Genomic DNA, 18,072 nt, shown 5'->3' on the forward strand with positions numbered 1-18,072 from the left:
AGTCATGACCTCCAGCCTCACAGCTCTGCTGGTGCTCCTCACTCCCGACCCGCAGCCCCTTAGGCGTCCACAAGCTCTGATGGTGCCCCTCACTCCCGACCCGCAGCCCCCTGGTCTCCCTCCAGCTCTGCCGGTGCCCCTCACTCCCGACCCGCAGCCCCTGCTATCCCAGCCCTGACCTCCAGACTCACAGCTCTGCTGGTGCCCCTCACTCCCGACCCGCAGCCCCTTATGCGTCCACCAGCTCTGACGGTGCCCCTCACTCCCGAGCCGCAGCCCCTGCTTTCCCAGTCCTGTCCTCCAGGCTCACATCTCTGCTGGTGCCCCTCACTCCTGACCCACAGCCCCCTAGTCTCCCTTGAGCTCTGCCGGTGCCCCTCACTCCTGACCCGCAGCCCCTGCTATCCCAGTCCTGACCTCCAGACTCACAGTTCCGCTGCTGCCCCTCACTCCCGACCCGCAGCCCCTCCTATCCCAATCCTGATCTCCAGACCTACAGCTCTGCTGGTGCCCCTCACTCCCGACCTGCAGCGACTGGGCTTCCCGCAGAGCTCCCCAATCACTGTGCTGCCAGTGCCCCTCACTCCCGACCCCCAGCCCCTACTATCCCAATCCTGATCTCCACACCCACAGCTCTGACGGTGCCCCTCACTACCGACCCGCAGCTCCTGCTTTCCCAGTCCTGACCTCCAGACTCAGAGCTCTGCTGGTGCCCCTCACTCCCGACCCGCAGCCCCTCCTATCCCAATCCTGATCTCCACACCCAGAGCTCTGCTGGTGCCCCTCACTCCTGACCCACAGACCCCTGGGTTCCCCCCAGCTCTAGTGGTGCCCCTCACTCCTGACCCACAGACCCCTGGGTTCCCCCCAGCTCTAGTGGTGCCCCTCACTCCTGACCCGCAGCCCCTGCTATCCCAGTCCTGACCTCCAGACTCACAGTTCTGATGCTGCCCCTCACTCCCGACCCGCAGCCCCTCCTATCCCAATCCTGATCTCCACACCCAGAGCTCTGCTGGTGCGCCTCACTCCCGACTCGCAGCCCCCTGGATTTCCCGCTGAGCTCCCCAGTTACTGCGCTGCCAGTGCCCCTCACTCCCGACCCGCAGCCCCTACTATCCCAGTCCTGACCTCCAGACTCACAGCTCTGCTGGTGCCCCTCACTCCCGACCCGCAGCCCCCTGGATTCCTCGCTGAGCTCCCCAGTTACTGCGCTGCTGGTGCCCCTCACTCCCGACCCGCAGCCCACTAGGCGTCCACCAGCTCTGACGGTGCCCCTCACTCCCGACCCGCAGCCCCTGCTATCCCAGTCCTGACCTCCAGACTCACAGCTCCGCTGGTGCCCCTCACTCCCGACCCGCAGCCCCTGCTATCCCAGTCCTGACCTCCAGACTCTCAGCTCTGCTGGTGCCCCTCACTCCTGACCCGCATGGGTCACCCCTGGAGCAGGTTAAAGCCGCAGGTTGACAGTGAGGTTGCTGCCCCTGTGAACAGCTGCTGTAGCACCGCCTGGGCAGGACAGGGAGAGCCAGTTATACACCCCCCCCCAGCCTGTATCGGGGGATGGGAGCACTCACACCCTGGGGACCCTGAGTTGGGACGGAGGGAGGCCCCCATGCACCAGGGATGCTGTAAGGGCAAACAGGGGCACCCACACACTCAGGATCTTGAGGGGGGGCAAAGGCATCCACACTCCGGGATCCTCTGCAGAGGGACGGACACCCACACATCCAAGATTCTGTATGGGGGGCAGAGGTACCCGCACACCTGGGCTCCTGGACGGGGGATGGGTGGCACCGAAACAGCCGGGATCTTACATCAGAGGACAGCGGCGCCTGCAGCTCGACATGAGACGGGGGTGGGAGGAGCAGGAGCATTTCCCAGTTCCAGGCTGTCCCTGTCTGGCCAAGGCACAGAGCTCACAAGCAGAGTTTAAAGCTCCAGCTGCCAGATAGCAAAACAAGCCGGGCTCCGTGGCTGGTGCCTGTGATCCCAGCGCCTGGGGAGGCTGAGGCTGGTGGATCGCTTGAGCTCAGGAGTTCTGGGCTGCAGGGGGCTGTGCCGATCGGGTGTCCGCACTAAGTTCGGCATCAATATGGTGATCCCGGGGAAGCTTGAGGTCTCCAGGTTGCCTAAGGAGGGGTGAACTGGCCCAGGTCGGAAACGGAGCAGGTTAAAACTCCTGTGCTGATCAGTAGTGGGGTCACGCCTGTGAATACCCCCTGTAGCATAGCCTGGGCAAGACAGTGAGACACGGTCTCTTTTTATACAGACACCCCCCGCAGAGCCTGGCTGGGGGGATGGGAGCACCCACACGATGGGGATTCTGACTTGGGCGGAGGCACGCCCCCCTGCAACACGGATCTTGAAAACGGGAACAGAGACACCCACAGATCCCGGCTGGGGGCAGGCAGGGGAAACCACACACGGGAGCTAGTTCATGGGGTGGGGGACAGAGACACCCACCAGAGATCCTGGATGGGAGCACCCACATGATGGGGCTCTTGAACTGGGAGCAGGGAAGCACCATGTACCAGAGGTTCTGAAGGGGGAACAGGGACACCCACACACCGGGTGTCTTGCAGCAAGAGCTGCGGTCTTGATTTACACAGGGCAGTGATGGGGATTTAACCATTTCCCGCGCGGAGCTTGTTCCACTAGATAATTAGCCTCACGGTTAAAAAATGGCAATTTCCAGTTGGCGTTTTGTGACATTGACTGCAAACCAATGGGGTCGTGTTCAACCTTTGTCTGGTGAATTAAAGAACCCTTTAAAATCAGATATTCCCCCCTCTGGGAATTTTTAAACTGTGTATTTAAAATCAGTGACTAAATCCCCTCTTAACCTCCAGTCAATGAAATCAATTGAGTTTCTTCAATCTCTCGCTGTAGACAGAAGAGAACAATGCACATTTTCCTTTTTTTAAAGGCAAAAATCCTGATCTTTCCAAGGGGATCTTCTGCTTCAACTGTCAGTTTGGGGAAGGATTTGGCTTCCTGGGTTATAATCTGCCCGCTCGGTTATAATCTGCAGTCTGAAGGGTCAAATTTAGATGAGGCCGTTAGTGCTGCCCCCGTGTGGCCGGAGATGGGAGCTCACAAGCAGAGTTGAAAGCTGGAACTGGAACTGACCTGGCTGGACACGTGGGGCACAAAGGCTCTCGCGTGGGATCCTCGCTGTGCAGCAGGAGGCGGAGGGAAGCTGGTTGTCAGGGGTCAGGGCTGCACCCTGCCATGCTGAGCCGGTGTCTGTGCTAAGCTCGGCATCAATCAGGTGATACTGGGAAGTTCGAGGTCCCCGGGCTCCCAAAGGGGGGTGAAGCAGGTCACCCCTGGAGCAGGTTAAAGCTGCAGGGTGACAGTGGGGTTGCTGCCCCTGTGAACAGCTGCTGTAGCACCGCCTGGGCAGGACAGGGAGAGCCAGTTATACCCCCCCACAGCCTGTATCGGGGGATGGGAGCACTCACACCCTGGGGACCCACCCACCAGAGATCTGCTGGGGGGAGAGTGGCACCCACACACCCAGGATCTTGTAGGGGGGGACAAGGGCATCCACACTCCGGGATCCTCTGCAGAGGGACGGACACCCACACATCCAGGATTCTGTATGGGGGCAGAGGTACCCGGACACCTGGGCTCCTGGATGGGGGATGGGGGGCACCAAAACATCCAGGACCTTACCTGGGAGGACAGCGGCGCCTGCACCCCGACATGAGACGGGGGCGGGGGAAGCAGGAGCATTATCCAGTTCCAGGCTGTCCCCGTCTGGCCAAGGCACAGAGCTCACAAGCAGAGTTTAAAGCTCCAGCTGCCAAGCAATAAAAACAGCCAGGCCCTGTGGCTGGTGCCTGTGATCCCAGCTCCTGGAAAGGTGCAGGTCCCCCACTAGAGCCCAGCCCAGCCGAGCAGAGCAGAGCAGAGCAGGCTGGAGAATGTGTGTATGGGTCTGACTACTTCTCCCCTGCTCTTCCATTTGAGCTAACTTCCCCCAGCTGTCTCCAGCCTCCCAGTCAGCGCAAGGGGGAGAAGGGCCGGGGAGGAAGAGCTTTGTGCTCCGCAAGGGCTGGCTTTCTGGGAGGCCAAGCGGGGAGAGGGATGGAGGCCACTGGAGGAGCTGAGCCGGCTGACTGTCCATGGCTTCTAAAAGAAGGGCAAGAGAAGGTCCCGGGGCTGCCTTGCCGCTGGAGAATGCGGGCATTGATCCCGCTGCCTCTCGCATGCAAAGCGAGCGCTCTACCACTTGAGCTAATTCCCCTACCTTAGCAGGTGGTGTCTCGATCCATCCATTCGATAACGGAGGCCACATCGTTCCCCGCGCCAGCCAGTGACTCCTTCCAAAAGGGTCAGGCAAGACAGGCCTTGCCGTCGGCCGGCTAGCTCAGTTGGTTAGAGCATGGTGCTAATAACGCCAAGGTCATGGGTTCAAGCCCCATGCTGGCTCCTCCGGGTGCAGGAGGAAGAGGCTGGTTTCTGCTCTTTTGGCTGACTGCTAGGGGTGGCAGAGGCCAAAACCTGGTGGGCAGGGCGCAGGCAAGAGCCCTGCTGGGCGCAGGCGCCGGGCAGCACCAAGCTCCTGACACCTCCTTGGGCTCCCCTCCCTGGGCTCCTCGCTCCACCTGCTACCTGAAAGGAACTTGGAGACGGGTGAGCCCGGCCAGCTGCCTTCCAGGCTCATAGGAGGCCAGGCTTGAGCTGCACGCCCGCGAAGCCAAAATCGCAGGCCTGCTGGCTCGCCCCCATTGTCCACAGGCAGTTGACCTGATGGCCCGAATTCTTGCCGGCCGCCGGCTCCACCCAAATGTACCTGACGCCGGATCACGCTCCCCAGCCCAAGCCACAGAGGAAGGCTTAATACTCGGCACCCCAACCTAGGGGAGAGGCTTCACACTCCGCCGGCGCAGGGTGACCTTTGGGACTTCCCTGGACACCATCCTCCCACCGCCCACAGCCAGACCCCCCAAGCCCACCCCTCCGACAGGAAGGAGCAGGAGGACCACTCCGCCCAGGGGCACCACCACTCCAAGTCAGCTTCACTTGCTTTCTCTTCTACCCCTTTCCTCCCAAGTTATGCGCGCCTCACGGGAGCCAGCTCTGGGAAGACGCAGGCACCGCACTCTGACTGGCGCAAGCCAAACGCCCACACCGAGAGTTTAGCACGGGCTCTTGAGGCACTGGAGGAACCCCATGCAGACGCACTGACGGAGCTAAGCTTTACGGCCAAGGGCCCTACCTGTGCAGAAAGCCAACTTGCTTGTGAAAAAGACTCCTCTTTCGGCTCCCCTTCCAAACTTCCAAATGCCTCCAAATGGGAAAACACACACACTGAAACACCCAAACGGTCCTAAGGCTGGGGCCAGGCGAAAAAGAAAAGCAAGGAAAAGATTTCTAAATGGCCACCCTGCCAGAGTCGTACAGCTCCGCAAGTGAAACCCATGGGAGGGACATTACACAGAAAAGGGGAATGGAAAGCTGCCCAAATTGAGATGCTGTGGAAAGCTACAGCCCCATCGCTACTCCTACTCTGCACACTTCTTGCAACAGCTGATGAACGGCCAGGTGCTTTTCGCATCCAAGCCCACACCAGGGGAAGACCTTGAGAAGTTTCCCGTGGCTTGCCTGGTTCAGCTGGTCAGAGTGCGGCACTCGTGGAGGCAAGATGGTGCAGAGGAGCCCCTGGGTGTCTGTGGGCCTGGGGAGGATGGATTTTGATTTTTTGGCCTGACCGCTACGGGCAGCAAGGCCAAAAGTCAGATGGCTGACTCTCCCGTCCACCACGCTCATCAGGAGCCCTTAGTCGACAGGCTCGGCGTATGCGGGCATCGCCCCGTCATAGGTTTATTCCCCACTTCGAACTTTAGCATCCACAAGATGGGGACCTGCATGGGCCCCTCTCAACTTAAATCCCAGTTTAGATCTGGTAAAGCTGCCACCCTCTAGAAGTTCCAGTGTCTAGCACACGCCCTGTCCCCCAAACCTTCCCTGGGGAACACAGATCCAAACTCCTTGACTCTTAACCCTACGGGAAATAAACCATTCCCCCACCTTCTTCCCCCTCTCCTAGTTGTTGGGAAAGATACCTTGATTCAAACTCCTTGAATCAAACAAAGAGGGATTCACTTTTCCCCCTCCACTTCCCCTGAAAATCCAAACAAGGGAAAAAATCAATCAGGTTCTAAAAAGAAAAGGATTTTATTAAAAGAAAGAAAGAAAGTACACTATCTCTGTAACACCAGGATGGAAAAACCACGAGGCGTGCTGCAGGATAGCCCCTCCCCACCAAAAAGCAGTGCCGTGACCCGGATTCGAAACAAGGTTGCTGCGGCTGCGGCGCAGAGTACTAACCACTGTACGATCACGGCCAGGCGCTGCAGGTGCAGGAAGCAGCACAGCGGAAAATGCTCAGCTCTGCGCTCTCGGGGCGGCCACCTACCTCGCCGGCGGCCACAGGTCTTTCTCAAGTCTCCCCATTACAGTCACAGGTCAAATGCTGAGCAAAGGAAAAAAGACAGGAAGCCAATCCCATGCCTGTCCCTTTTTCTGTCTTCCTCCACCCCTGGACCAAGTCCCTCCCCGTTTGTCTGGGCCATTGTCCTCATGGCCCTGGCCAGCCTATTTCCCTTTGCCGCTCTGAAACGTGCCCCCACGTGCAGGCCCCGAAGCTGGGCCCGGGGGAGGCTTTGGCTAGGGCGAGCGTGTCCTTGCGAGGTAATTGTCTCTCTGGAGGTGAAAGCCATCAGTGCGGGGTGTGAAGGGAAGTGGCCGTAGAAGGAGAATGTAAGGCATGTGGTGGGCAGGCCAGGGATTTCTTTGTCCCCCCCTTCAAAAGGGGTCCCCCTCCCCGTCAGGGAATCGAACCCCGGTCTCCCGCGTGACAGGCGGGGATACTCACCACTATACTAACAAGGAAAGGGGCATGGTGAGTGGCCCCAGCTCCCATAGACCAGCTATGGTCAGCATACACCTACACCGTCGCATGGGCCCCAGCAGGCAACAACACCCCTGGCCCTCTTCTGCTTCCCAAAGGCTTTGGCCGCAGCAACAGTCCTGGGAAAAGCCCTGGCCTCCTCACCTGCCCTTGCCCAGCAGGACGCCTTTCCGGGCCTACACAGCTCCTCACACAACACCTTGCCCTCCCCTACCAGCTCAGCAGCACCTTTTTTCCTCTCAAAACCTCCTCTTGCCACCCTCCCCCTTCCACACTTCACACTCACCTCATCACAAACTCACCCACGGCCCCTTTGGCTTCCCAAGTGCCTCTGGCGGGACGCAGCTTCCCTGGCACGCAGATCCTTCCCTTCAATGCGCACTGAACGGATATTCGAAACACAGCCCTTTCCAGGAGGGAATGCGCCGCTTTTGGACCCTGGCGCCCAGCAAGAAGTCCTGGGACTCTTTTTCTGACCGATGAACCCCACTGACTTGCCTTTACCAAGCAGAAACTAAGGACCGGCTGATGGCTCTCTTTGCAAACAGACGCCATCAGACTGAGCCACGAGGCGTGCTGCAGGATAGCCCCTCCCCCCCAAAAAGCAATGTCATGATCTGGATTCGAACTGCGGTTGCTGCGGCCAGGGTGTTGCCGGCACAAAGGCCTGAGGCGACAGCAACAGTGGTTCGTTGCCCGCTGTGCTTCACTCCAATAAACACACCAAGGTGGAGAAGCAAAACAAAGTTTATTTGAGATCTCAAAGCACGCACTAGGAGAAACAGTATCTCAAATCCAGCGCAACAAAAACAAGCAATTTTCCCTTTTTATATGTCAAGCTGTTTGTTAAAGCCTTTGTTTCATTCCCCCTACCCCTCCCTTGTTAACTGCAGCTACATTAGGCATTACATTATAGCTTGTTAGAAAAGTTCTCATCCGCATGTTTATCTGTTGGCCTTGTCAGCTCAGGCACATGAAGACTTCTCCCCCTCTTATCACTATTTTTGCTAGTTAAACAGGACCGCAGCTGTCTGCTAGAAAAGCTGACTCTCACATATTCTGCTTTTAGGCTGTTAGCACTTAGGTTGGTTAAAGTTCACAAGATGGAGTTACTGTGGCTCACTTAGACCCAGAGCAGGGGGGCTTCATCGACACTCATGGTCTTCCACCCCCCCAAGTTACCTGGTAGCTACGCCCAGTGACACCAACAATTCCTCCTTTGAGAACACTCAACAACCTTTGGCAGAGTTTTCTCATACTCTGAAGACAAAAAGTGATTAAGTTCCATACAATCAGGGTCATCAATTAAGGGGCACAAGGGAACATCTGGGGAATGGGGGGTACAAAGCTTATGTATAAGTGCTTTACAGCAAGCGAGCAAAAGAAAGAGAACAAAACAGATTACAACACCTGTGAGCAGGAGGCGAACAATACCTCCCCCTAATCCCCCTAGATCAGGTAACCAACCCCAGAGGGAATCAAAAATAGTAGGTTCTGCTTCCTGGGCCTTCCACAGGTTAAAGGCCCGTTCAGCTGACAGGATGTGCTTGTTAATATCCTGTGAAGATTCTGGGACATAAATACAACATTCGTCCCCAATAAGGGCACAGACCCCGCCCCGTGAGGCCAAAATATAATCCAGGGCCTGGCGATTTTGCAGGGATAATAACCGGAGTTGGTATAACTCAGAACTTATGCCTTTATCTATGGCCAGGGTGTCATTGGCAAATTGAGTAAGGAATACAGAAAGTCTCTTATAAAGTTGGGCCATTCGCCCTACTCCATAAGAAGGGAGGAATATCATTCCAAACCTGTCTCCCTCACCGATGGGTTCAAGGGTAGCTCTCAGGGACCGGTAGTAACTGGAGCGACCTGAGGGAGCGTGGGCCACAACACGGAGGGGAGGGGCAAGGAATCCTTTATAGCAACTTCCATGCCACCCATGTGGGAGCCACTTGTAGGCATTACGGCCACACATAAAAAATGCCTGTCCATTAGCAACCAGCCCATTAATCCCCTGCTGGCGCTGGGTGGCAATATGAGGGGGCCAGTACTGGAGTCCTTCCCCAGTATCCTGGCCAGTGCTGTTGAGAAAGGGGATTGTAACATTAGTTGTTGGAGACAAGTAATAGTGACAGGAACTATTACCTGCAAACCAAAGGGCATTAGGTGAAGAAGGCTCCCTAAAACAAAGCAGACCTTGGGGTACAACCCGGAGTCTGATGGGGGTAGGTTTTTGTAAGAGGTTGCCAAAGGGTTGCCAGGAGCTGTTGGTCAAACTATAAAAGCGCTCCTGAGAACAATTATGGCTTAGGTTTCCTCCAACTCTGCCTGACATAAAAGGCTGCCGTATATTATAAGAAGTTATCAATATTTCCTGGCAAATATCAGACCAATTTTGGGGAATGGCACGCCAGGGCAGCCCCGCTGAATGATGGGGAATCTGGGCACATATCCAACAGTTGGAGAGATTAAACTCACGGGCAAAAGCAATTTTCAGGGCTTCATATGTATTGGTAGCCATATCTGTAGGGAGAGGTCCCCATTCTGCATGTGCTGTGGGTGTAACAGGAGGGAACAGAAGGAATACCTCTGTGACAAAAAAGAATGTTGTAAAAGACCCTAAACCTGAACCCATACTGGCAATTACAGCAACCCAAATGCCCAATGGATAAGAATGAAAGCCACCAAACAAAGCAGAAAATAAAAGGACCAGGACCAGAAATTAGGTCGGCCTTCTGTGAATAGATAAAACCAATGCTCAGGGTGCTCGTGGGAAGTGCGCTGTGGCTGTTCAGAGAGATCACAGGGCATTCCCAGCGACCCTTATTGTCTTTTGAATAGCAGTTTAAGTCCCAAATCGTCGCTAGAAGCTGCTTCTTTAGCAGGCTGCACAGTCCACTGTTCAGGAGCAGGCACTGCTTTCAGTCGAGAGTGATGAATCCAGTTCTTGTGTCCTTCGACCTTTGCCGCCATGTGGGAAACAAGCAGGATGGTGTAGGGTCCCTTCCACTTCTCTTGGAGAGGCTCATCCTTCCAGGTCCGAACGAGTACAGAATCGCCTGGCTGCAAGGAGTGGACCGCGGTATCCAGTAGAGGAGGCTGTGAATCTTTGGTATACCTGTGAAGAGAAGAAAGAACAGCAGACAGAGAGCATATGTACTGAGACAAAAACCCGCAGCCTACCTCCCACTCCCCTAACAGAACCGGTGTACCATCCAGAGGCCATGCCCTTCCAAACATAATCTCGAAGGGACTAATCCCTAACCTGCCCTTGGGGAGAGCACGAATGCGGAGTAACACAAGGGGCAAAGCATCAGGCCACTTAAGAGAGGCTTCCTGGCAAATCTTAGAGAGGTGTCGCTTGAGTGTCTGATTAGTATGTTCCACTACACCACTGGCCTGTGGTCGCCACGGTGTGTGGCGCTTCCAGGAGATTTGCAAGACATCTGAAATCTTTTGAACAATTTGAGATGTAAAGTGTGCCCCATTGTCAGATTCCATCCACTCGGGGAGCCCAAAGCGGGGAATGATCTCCTTGACAAACTTAAGAGCCACTGTTTTGGCGGTGTTGTTACGACATGGGAAGGCTTCGGGCCATACACTGAATCGATCCACCATGACGAGGAGATACCTGTACCCTTGGGTTCTAGAAAACTCAGTAAAGTCTATTTGCCACACCAATCCTGGGCCTGGGGTAGGTTCCAAGGTAGCTGGCAGCACTGGCACTCCTGGTCGAGGGTTATTCTTTTGGCAGAGTAGGCATTCAGCCTGTACCTGGGATGCTAGGGGTCTAAGTCAAGAGGTTAGAAAATACTTGCTCATGAGCTGAGTAAGAGCCTCCCTGCCTGCGTGGGTGGTTTGATGCAGTTTTTGCAGCACTGGTCGGATTAAGCCCTTGGGCAGGAGGACTTTTCCCTCTGTGGAGTAAAACCATCCCTCTTTTTCCTGGAGACCAAGCCTGTCAGCCAGGTTTCTGTCCTCAGAGGAGTACTTAGGGGCTGCAAGCTCACCTACTGATGGAATGAGGGCATGCATTTGGGCATTCTCCTCTGTTGGTGATTTCAGGGTAGCAGCACGCTTGGCTTCCCTGTCTGCTCTAGCGTTGCCCTTGGTTACATCCTGGTCCTCCTTCTGGTGAGCTTTGCAATGCATCACTGCTACTGCTGAGGGGAGCTGTACTGCTTCTAAAAGCCGGAGAATTTGAGACCCATGCTTGACCGGAAAACCCTGAGCAGTTAACATTCCCCTTTGTTTCCACAGACCAGCGTGAGCATGCAATACCCCAAAAACATATTTTGAGTCAGTAAAAATATTAACCCGTTTGTCTTTTGCCAGTTCAAGTGCACGGATTAAGGCCACTAGTTCAGCAAGCTGGGCAGATGTTCCAGCAGGTAAACTCTCTGCTTCCACTGTATCGTAGAGGGTCACAACAGCATAGCCCGCCCTCCTTTGCCCATCTATGACAGCACTGCTCCCATCAGTATACCACTCACAGTCTGCATTTGAGAGCGGTTGATCTTTTAAATCTGGGCGGCTGGAGTATTGGGCATCTATGACATCCAGACAGTCATGTTCCTGCTTTTCTGTTTCTGGTAGCAGGGTAGCTGGATTAAGGGTGGGACAGGTTTGCAAGGTAACTTCAGAGTTCTCTAACAATTTTGCCTGGTACCGAGCCACCCGAGCCTGAGTGAGCCAGAGACCACCCTTAGTGTCCAGCAGGGCTTGGACCATGTGGGGAGTATACACTTGAACAGTTCCTCCCAGTGTTAATTTTTCAGCTTCCCCAAGCACCAGGGCCATGGCTGCGACCGCCCGCAAGCATGCTGGCCACCCCTTGGCAACTTGATCCAGTTGTTTGGAAAAGTAGGCTACAGGACGTTTCCAAGCACCTAACAGCTGAGTAAGCATTCCCAGGGCTACCCCTTTTCTCTCATGTACATACAGTTGGAACGGCTTAGATAGATCCGGTAAACCCAGGGCTGGAGCCTCCATTAACTTCCTCTTTAAGATTTTAAATGCCCTGTCCGCTTCTGGGGACCAGTGAAAAGGGTCATGATCCGCTCCCTTAACACATTCATACAGAGGTTTTGCCCACAGTCCAAACTCTGGGATCCACATTCTGCAAAAGCCTGCCATGCCCAGAAATGCCCTAAGCCTTTTCCGGTTGCTTGGGATAGGAATCTGGCAAATAGCCTCCTTTCTTTCGTTAGAGAGCTGCCGTTCTCCTTGCCTTATGTGAAACCCTAAGCACTGTACTTCTGAGAGGGCAATTTGAGCCTTGTTCCGAGCCACCCGGTATCCTCGGAGCCCAACAAAGTTCAGGAGGCTCACAGTGGCTTGGAGGCAAGGGGTTAATCCCACAGCCGCAATTAACAGGTCGTCTACATACTGCAGGAGGAGGATCCCGTCCGGAGTATTCCACTCCTGCAGGTCTTTGGCCAGCGCCTGGCCGAAAAGCGAAGGGGAGTTTTTAAATCCCTGTGCCAACACAGTCCAGCAGAGCAGTTTTTTAACCCTTCCAGTGTCTTCCCACTCGAAGGAGAAAATCTCCTGAGATTGGGTATCAACTGGAATTGTAAAGAAAGCATCCTTCAAATCTAGGACTGAAAAATGGGTATACTGCCCCCCTATAGAGGCTAACAGTGTATACGGATTTGGTACAAGGGGGTGCAGAGTCTTAACCCGCTCATTGACTGCTCTCAAGTCCTGTACCAGCCGATACGTCCCATCGGGCTTTTGCATGGGCAGGATGGGGGTGTTCCAAGCTGATTGGCATTCTCGTAGTACCCCATGCTCTAGGAATCGAGCTATAGTCTTTTTCAGTCCCTCTCTGGCTTCCCTTTTAATTGGATACTGTTTGATCCGCACTGGGCTTTTTCCTGGGAGGAGTTGAACCTTAACAGGGGTGTGACGGGTTGCCCTTCCGGGGACCCCTGATGCCCAGGCAAGGGGATACACCTGGTCCTCCCACTGGCTCCACTCTGGGGCTTGCATGGCTGAGGGTTCAACTGCAAGGGCCATTATCCAGGCATTCTCAGGGGGTAAGGTAAGGGTTATATCATCTTGAGTAAAATGCAGAGTGGCACCCAAACGACAAAGCAGGTCCCGTCCTAATAGGGGTGTTGGACAGTCAGGGAGGTAAACCAGCTTGTGAGATATAGTTGTGTTTCCCAAGGCACATTCTGCTGGGGCATATACTGGGCACTTGGTTCCTTTCCCCGTGGCACCAACCACTGTAAGGGAGTCTGCTACTGGCAGCTGAAGGGGTTGATTCACGGCAGTTCGTGCTGCTCCAGAGTCTACTAAAAAGTCTATTTCTGAATTTCCCACCCTCATTTTTACTCGGGGTTCCGGGGGCAGGATGGTCCGTCTCCCCTGACACCCCTAATCTTGATCCTCTGCTGTCATCATGGGGGTATCTTCCCTTTCAGGGCACTCATTTTTCCAATGTCCCTCCTTCCGGCATATGGCACACTGGTTGCGACCCAAACGCCTTTCCTGGGGACCGGGGCGCCCACGTCCACGGCCTCTCATTCCCCGGCCCCTTTCACCTTTCTGTGACTTTCCTCTGCCGCCGGCCTGCACCGCCGCTAACATCATCTTCATTTGCCTTTTTTCCTTCTCTCCCTCTCTAAGGGCATAAGCCCTGTTGGCAGTCTCCAAAATCTGAGCCATAGACATTCCCATTAAATCCTCCTTTTTCTGCAATTTCCTTTTAATATCAGGGGCCGCATGGCTAGTAAAGATACCCTTTATGATTGCCTCAGTTGTCTGATCGTCTGGGTCTGCGCTAGTACTTTGCCGGATGGAGTCCCGAATGAGCTGTAGAAAAGCCACTGGACTCTCTTTTGATTCCTGGATTAACTCATACGGCTTTGCCCAGTTGTTATGTTGGACAGCTGAGTGCCTGAGGCCATACATAAGCAATTCCTTATAGGAGTTAAGCATCCTCAAACCCCCCTCCTCATTCGGATTCCACCCGGGGTCCACTGTGGGGACAACAGCTTCTGGCAAGGGTTTTCCTTCTCTATCCTCATTATACCTTCTTTGTGCCTCCTCTCTAGCTTTAGCTATAACTTGACTCCGTTCCACTTCAGACAACAAAGTTCTCATAAGTATGTTGCAATCATCCCAGTCAGGCTTATGGCTAGCTAGACACCCTTCAAAGATTGAAATGAACCGACCTGGATTAATTGAGAATTCCCCTGCTTCTGCCTTAAAGGCAGCTAGGTGTACAGGATTAAAAGGAACATGAGAGTACACTGGCACAATCTGGGCTGCACGCTCCTGTGTTCCAGGACGGGCTACCACATTCTCAGTAATCAACGGATACAATCCCACCGAGGGGGCATTCCCTGGAACCTGTGGGGGTGTTGGAGCCGAAGGGGACACCGATTCTGCCATTACAACCGTGGGAGGGTTCTGAGGATAAGCAGCAGTTACTATCGAGTCTGTCGGAGTCAAATGGCACTTATATAAAATATCAGTCCTATTTCTTAACATCATAAACATATATGCATAGAGATGTTCATTCCATTTACCAGTTCGCTGACAAAACAAAAGTAATTGAAGGATCATGTTGTAATTAAGTGATCCTTCTGGTGGCCACCTTTCCTTGTCCTCTAGCTGATATTGAGGCCAGTCAACTGTACAGAACCTTTTTAGTTTACTTCTAAGCATTGAATCTGATGAGAACACATCCCAGTGGGCTAGAATGCATTCTAGGGGTGTACACTGTGTTCTGCCGGCTGTACTCTGTCCCTGTCCCATACTCTAAGAATATGAAGACACTGGGCGTCCCCAGGTCTTAATAGGCAAAAAGTCCACACCACTGGACCGTTCCTACCTTATCCACAGGACCGGTTCCTCACCGTCGCCCGCAGCTGCTTCTCCACTTATCTGTGCGTTGCTCCGTTGTGCCCTCCGGGGTCGACCAAACCACGTCTCCGCCGAGGCCCCCGATGAAGTCACCGGTGCGCGCTGGGCGTCGGTCGTTGTCGCAATCCGTTGGTCACCAGGAGGGATCCGGGCAAGGCTAAATTTTGCCTCGAGCCCACCCAGGGATGCCAAAACTGTTGCCGGCACAAGGGCCTGAGGCGACAGCAACAGTGGTTCGTTGCCCGCTGTGCTTCGCTCCAATAAACACACCAAGGTGGAGAAGCAAAACAAAGTTTATTTGAGATCTCAAAGCAGGCACTATGAGAAACAGTATCTCAAACCCAGCGCAACAAAAACAAGCAATTTTCCCTTTTTATATGTCAAGCTGTTTGTAAAAGCCTTTGTTTCATTCCCCCCTACTCCTCCCTTGTTAACTGCAGCTACATTAGGCATTACATTATAGCTTGTTAGAAAAGTTCTCATCCGCATGTTTATCTGTTGGCCTTGTCAGCTCAGGCACATGAAGACTTCTCCCCCTTTCCTCCCCCTCTTATCACTACTTTTGCTAGTTTAAGCAGGACCGCAGCTGTCTGCTAGAAAAGCTGACTCGCACATATTCTGCTTTTAGGCTGTTAGTATGTAGGTTGGTTAAAGTTCACAAGATGGAGTTACTGTGGCTCACTTAGACCCAGAGCAGGGGGGCTTCATCGACACTCGTGGTCTTCCACCCCCCCGAGTTACCTGGTAGCTACGCCCAGTGACACCAACAACGGCGCAGAGTACTAACCACTATACGATCACGGCCAGGCGCTGGGGGCGCAGGCAGCAGCCCAGCGGAGAATGCTCAGCTCTGCACTCTCGGGGCGGCCACCTACCTCGCCGGCGGCCACAGGTCTTTCTCAAGTCTCCCCATTACAGTCACAGGTCAAATGCTGAGCAAAGGAAAAAAGACAGGAAGCCAATCCCATGCCTGTCCCTTTTTCTGTCTTCCTCCTCCCCTGGACCAAGTCCCTCCCCGTTTGTCTGGGCCATTGTCCTCATGCCCCTGGCCAGCCTATTTCCCTTTGCCGCTCTGAAACGTGTCCCCACGTGCAGGCCTCGGGGGAGGCTTTGGCTAGGGCGAGCGTGTCCTTGCGAGGTAATTGTCTCTCTGGAGGTGAAAGTCATCAGTGCGGGGTGCGAAGGGAAGTGGCCGTCGAAGGAGAATGCAAGGCATGTGGTGGGCAGGCCAGGGATTTCTTTGTCCCCCCTGCAAAAGGGGTCAACCTCCCCATCAGGGAATCAAACCCCGGTCTCCCGCGTGACAGGCGGGAATACTCACCACTATACTAACGAGGAAAGGGGCACATGGAGGGGCCCCAGCTCCCACAGACCAGCTATGGTCATCGTACACCTACACCGTCGCATGGGCCCCAGCAAGCAACAATACCCCTGGCCCTCTTCTGCTTCCCAAAGGCTTTGGCCGCAGCAACAGCCCTGGAAAAAGCCCTGGCCCTCCTCACCTGCCCTTGCCCAGCAGGACGCCTTTCCGGGCCTACACAGCTCCTCACACAACACCTGCCTGGGACCTTGCCCTCCCCTACCAGCTCAGCAGCACATTTTTTCCTCTCAAAACCTCCTCTTGACACCCTCCCCCTTCCACACTTCAGACTCCCCTCATCACAAACTCACCCACGGCACCTTTGGCTTCTCAAGCGCCTCTGGCGGGACGCAGCTTCCCAGGCACGCAGATCCTTCCCTTCAACGCGCACTGGACGGACATTCCAAACACAGCCCTTTCCAGGAGGGAATGCGCTGCTTTTGGACCCTGGCGCCCAGCAAGAAGTCCTGGGACTCTTTTTCTGTCCGATGGACCCCACTGACTTGCCTTTACCAAACAGAAACTAAGGACCGGCTGATGGCTCTCTTTGCAAACGGACGCCATCAGACTGAGCCACGAGGCGTGCTGCAGGATAGCCCCTCCCCACCAAAAAGCAATGCCGTGACCCAGATTCGAACAGAGGTTGCTGCGGCCACGGCACAGAGTACTAACCACTATACGATCACTGCCAAGCGCTGGGGGCGCAGGCAGCAAGCCAGCGGAAAATGCTCAGCTCTGCGCTCTCGGGGCGGCCACCTACCTCGCCGGCGGCCACAGGTCTTTCTCAAGTCTCCCCATTACAGTCACACGTCAAATGATGAGCAAAGGAAAAAAGACAGGAAGCCAATCCCATGCCTGTCCCTTTTTCTGTCTTCCTCCTCCCCTGGACCAAGTCCCTCCCCGTTTGTCTGGGCCATTGTCCTCATGCCCCTCGCCAGCCTATTTCCCTTTGCCGCTCTGAAACGTGCCCCCACGTGCAGGCCCCGGGGGCGGCTTTGGCTAGGGCAAACGTGTCCTTGCGAGGTAATTGTCTCTCTGGAGGTGAAAGTCATCAGTGCGGGGTGCAAAGGGAAGTGGCCGTCGAAGGAGAATGCAAGGCATGTGGTGGGCAGGCCAGGGATTTCTTTGTCCCCCCTTCAAAAGGGGTCACCCTCCCCATCAGGGAATCAAACCCCGGTCTCCCACGTGACAGGCGGGGATACTCACCACTATACTAACGAGGAAAGGGGCACGGTGAATGGCCCCAGCTCCCTCAGACCAGCTACGGTCAGCGTACACCTACACCGTCGCATGGGCCCCAGAAGGCATCAACACCCCTGGCCCTCTTCTGCTTCCCAAAGGCTTTGGCCGCAGCAACAGCCCTGGGAAAAGCCCTGGCCCTCCTCACCTGCCCTTGCCCAGCACGACGCCTTTCCGGGCCTACACAGCTCCTCACACAACACCCGCCTGGGGCCTTGCCCTCCCCTACCAGCTCAGCAGCACCTTTTTTCCTCTCAAAACCTCCTCTTGACACCGTCCCCCTTCCACACTTCACACTCACCTCATCACAAACTCACCCACGGCCCCTTTGGCTTCTCAAGCGCCTCTGGAGGGACGCAGCTTCCCAGGCATGCAGATCCGGCTGATGGCTCCCAAGTGTGCAAGTCCGTCCCCGCAGAGCTGCCCCATAGGGTGACATTGAAGAAACTGGAAAACGGGACAGGGTGGGGGGTAATAGGCTCCTATATAAGAAAAAGTCCTCCCAGACCGGCCTGTCCCTTTAAACATGGGACATCTGGTCACCCTGGAGCAGCCCCGCACTCCTGCTCCCCGGTCGGTGCCTTTGTAACCCGGGGGCTGAAGCCGACGTGAGAAAGGGAAGTGAGCGAGCTCGGAGCTCTCCGGCGCCACCTGCTGGGAGCAGAGGGCA

General features: G+C 55.0%; 4 non-coding genes across 4 annotated transcripts; 1 reads left to right on the forward strand and 3 right to left on the reverse strand.

Annotated features, from left to right (window-relative positions):
• Positions 1-4,179: 4,179 nt before the first annotated feature.
• Positions 4,180-4,252, reverse strand: TRNAA-UGC. Its single transcript has one exon. It is a non-coding gene; the product is annotated as a tRNA-Ala (tRNA).
• A 112-nt stretch (positions 4,253-4,364) lies between these two features.
• Positions 4,365-4,438, forward strand: TRNAI-AAU. Its single transcript has one exon. It is a non-coding gene; the product is annotated as a tRNA-Ile (tRNA).
• A 2,393-nt stretch (positions 4,439-6,831) lies between these two features.
• Positions 6,832-6,903, reverse strand: TRNAD-GUC. Its single transcript has one exon. It is a non-coding gene; the product is annotated as a tRNA-Asp (tRNA).
• Positions 6,904-16,069: 9,166 nt separating this feature from the next.
• TRNAD-GUC lies at positions 16,070-16,141 on the reverse strand. The gene has a single exon. It is a non-coding gene; the product is annotated as a tRNA-Asp (tRNA).
• Positions 16,142-18,072: the final 1,931 nt, after the last annotated feature.

Source organism: Mauremys mutica, unplaced genomic scaffold, assembly GCF_020497125.1.
Source record: "Mauremys mutica isolate MM-2020 ecotype Southern unplaced genomic scaffold, ASM2049712v1 Super-Scaffold_100292, whole genome shotgun sequence".
Lineage (NCBI taxonomy): Eukaryota > Metazoa > Chordata > Testudines > Geoemydidae > Mauremys > Mauremys mutica.